General features: G+C 37.4%; 1 long non-coding RNA gene across 1 annotated transcript in view; it reads right to left on the reverse strand.

The window, feature by feature from the left end:
- Positions 1–928: 928 nt before the first annotated feature.
- LOC109342018 overlaps positions 929–3,268 on the reverse strand; it is a 21,965-nt gene continuing 19,625 nt past the window's right edge. The window contains exons 2-3 of the long non-coding RNA XR_002107025.1: positions 2,532–2,535; positions 929–939 (exon numbers count right to left, since the gene is read on the reverse strand). This is a non-coding gene — a long non-coding RNA (uncharacterized LOC109342018). The remainder of the gene's footprint in view (positions 940–2,531; positions 2,536–3,268) is intronic.

Consider the following 3,268-nt stretch of genomic DNA (forward strand, 5'->3'; position numbering starts at 1 on the left):
GTTAATGTTCTAGAGGAGGCTGAGAGTGGATCATTTGTTTGGGAGGCAGTTGAGGTAAAAACACTAATGAGGGTTTATTTTCATGAGATGTGCAGGCATGTGATGGTAGAGAGGCTAATGAAAGATAAAGATCACGATAGTTATGAATTGCATGAATTAGTAGGTCACACCCTAGAGGAATGTCTAGAATTTAAACTCTTGTTACAAAAAATGTTGGATATGAGACTGATCACGATAGAATGGGGACCCTCGTACCATACTGTAAATGTTGCTACAAATGGTAAAGAGAATAGAATAATGGTCACAAGACCAACAATCACTCATTTTGAACATGTACTAAATATTCTTGACAATGTTCCCTTATACCCACCATAATAAAAATGGTGCCAGTTCTAAGAGTAATGGAGCCCACAATAAAGCATGTAATGGAAGAGGCACCATAACCCTTCTCTTACAGATTAAACAAGGTCGTGCCATGGGTCTATGGTGGATATAGTTCAGAGATATATGGGCAGCCTTCAAATATTACCAATATTGTTGGAGTCAACTGAATAATTAGAAGTGTGCATGTTTATGACCACCCCAAATTCATAAAAGGTCCAACTAATATCAATAAAGAGGAAGAAAGGGTGAGTATTCCTATGGAGGAAGAAATGGAGGCAAGATTGGACGAACAATATAAGCTAGAGGATAAGGATATAATATCGAATGAAGATACTTGCGAGTTTTTAAAATTTATAAAGCATAGTGAATACAAAGTAGTGGATTAGTTGAGTTGCACACCAACCCAAATATCCATAATGTCATTACTAATCAATACTAAACCTCACAGGATTGTGTTGCTGAAGGTTCTGAGCCAAGCATATGTTAATCATGACATAAACATAGACAAGCTAGGTGGTATAATAAACAATATTGTGGTTGATAACTACGTATCTTCTAGTAACCAGGAGATACCCGCTGAGGGGATGAAGCATACTAGTCCTCTACACATTTCAGTAATACATCACAGTTGTTTAATCAGCAAGGTTCTGATCGATAATGGCTCATCCATGATTGTCATATCAAACTGGATATTATCCAGGCTTCCACTAGATTCCTTATGCATGAAGGCCAAGCTATATGGGGGTGAAGGCATTTGATGGGTCAAATAGAGACGTCACGGGGGAGATAGAATTGCCCATAAAAATAGGACCCTGTATTTTTCAAATATTATTCTAGATTATGGATATAAACCCCACTTACAACTGTTTATTGGGAAGACCCTAGACCATGCCTCAGGAGCTACACCTTCTACCTTACATCAACGAGAGATGGCAAATTCCTAATCATTCTAGGAGAGTAGGATATGTTAGTTTGAACGCCTTTTGACACACCATTCATTGCAGCAGCGGATGAAGCTATTGGAACCTTCTTCCGAGCACTAGAAATTACTAATGTCTCATTCGTAAGGGAGGGGATACCCATACTAAAGTAGGAATGACAATGGGGCAGATCGAGGTCGGGGTTATGCTTCCCCAACATTGAACCTGAGATCCAAAACCCGAATCCGAAATAAGTGGTGTTGAAAACAATGATACCATCCCCGAACCGTCGAGTTTTGGGTAACCTGATGGGAACCGCCCAAAACATGTATTTATATATATGTTTTATATATGTATTTAAGTGCAATTTTATAATTTTACATATATTAATTGGGTTCGAGGCGAGTTCAGGATATGATATCAATTGTACCAAACCCGAACCCGAAAGTTGAACTCGAGTAAAACCTGAACCTGAATCTGAATCCAATCACATTGGGTTTTCCTTGATAAATTCAGGTTGGATTTGGGTGGATACTTACATATTCGGTTTTCATTTCCATATCTACACTAAAGCCCCAACATTTGGAGTCGTCTCTAACGATGGCAAGAGTGATGTTGAAAAGCGTTATCAACTAGGGAAGGGACTCAAAAAATTTAGTCAAGGAAGAGGAAGTATAATGATGCCATAATTCATCAAAGTCTGATATGGCCCAGGTTTAAAGCCAACTCGGAAAGATAAGGAGTGAGTGGCTGAAGAGAAGAGGAAGATGGCTCGTCTTGGACAGTTTGATACAAAAATGGGGGTATTCTCGTCCCGCACATTAGCTTTGAACCAATGATGATTGTTGATGTGGAAGATGATGGTCCAGAAGACTTGGTAGAGTATGTTGTTCAGTGCCCACCGGGCCACAAGAACGCAACTAATAAAAGCAAGATTCCCAAAGAAGGCTTCACTTGCTATGAGTGTGGAAAATTGGGCCACATGAAGCATCAATGCCCAAACATCTCAATAAATTCGATAACAAGAAGAGAAACTCTCAAATGTCCAACTCAAAAGAAGCATACATTGTTTGGAACGATTCCGAGAAAAATTCGACTTCAAGCTCATCTGATGAGGAGATAAATTCAAAGGTATGCCTTATAACACAAGTGCATGAGGAGTGCACATCTAGTGATGAAGATGATTCTATTGAGGTACATTCCTATACTTCATCATGCTCTAATGACTCTCCTCCATACGATGAATTATATGCAGCTTATGTCGAAATGCATGAGGAGTTAAATAAAATTGTTAAAATAAATATAGATTGAAAAAGAGTTATCTCCTTGCATGAAAAGAAAATAATTGAAATGCAAAGGGAATTAGATGAACTTAAACTTGAAAATGAAACTCGTGATCTTATCTATGCATGTGCCTCATGTGATTTCTCTACTTCTAAATTATGTCAACCCTCTATATGTGATACTTGTGAGAATTTAAATGCTAAAAATTCTGTTTTGAAACAAAAACTTTCAAAGCTCACATATAGTCAAGAAAACCTTAACAAATTGCTTGCTAATACAAGAAACGTTGGTAACCGATCTGGAATTGGATATAAACTTGAACCTAAGAAAAGACCATATAGAAATACAGTAGTTCATATGCATAAGAAGTCAATAAGAAGTCAAATAATAACATGCTTACTTATTTCTATTGTGGTACACATGGTCACACATGCACTACATGCTTTATTAGAAACTTTGGTGTACCAAATGGCAAATATGTTTGGGTAAAGAAAGGGCAAGATTGTGTTTGCAGGTGTGCCAAAGGACATTTGAGCATCAAGGGAAAATTCAACAAAAGATGTTCTAGGCACAAGGTTGTTGAGTAAATCAAGGTCATTAAAAAGAAAAGTTATTGAGAAAAGTTGTAAAATGAGCTTTCGTATTATGCTACCTACCAAGAATACTTCTCTAAGTAATAA

This window comes from Lupinus angustifolius, unplaced genomic scaffold (genome assembly GCF_001865875.1).
Source record: "Lupinus angustifolius cultivar Tanjil unplaced genomic scaffold, LupAngTanjil_v1.0 Scaffold_48_99, whole genome shotgun sequence".
Taxonomy (NCBI): Eukaryota; Viridiplantae; Streptophyta; class Magnoliopsida; order Fabales; family Fabaceae; genus Lupinus; species Lupinus angustifolius.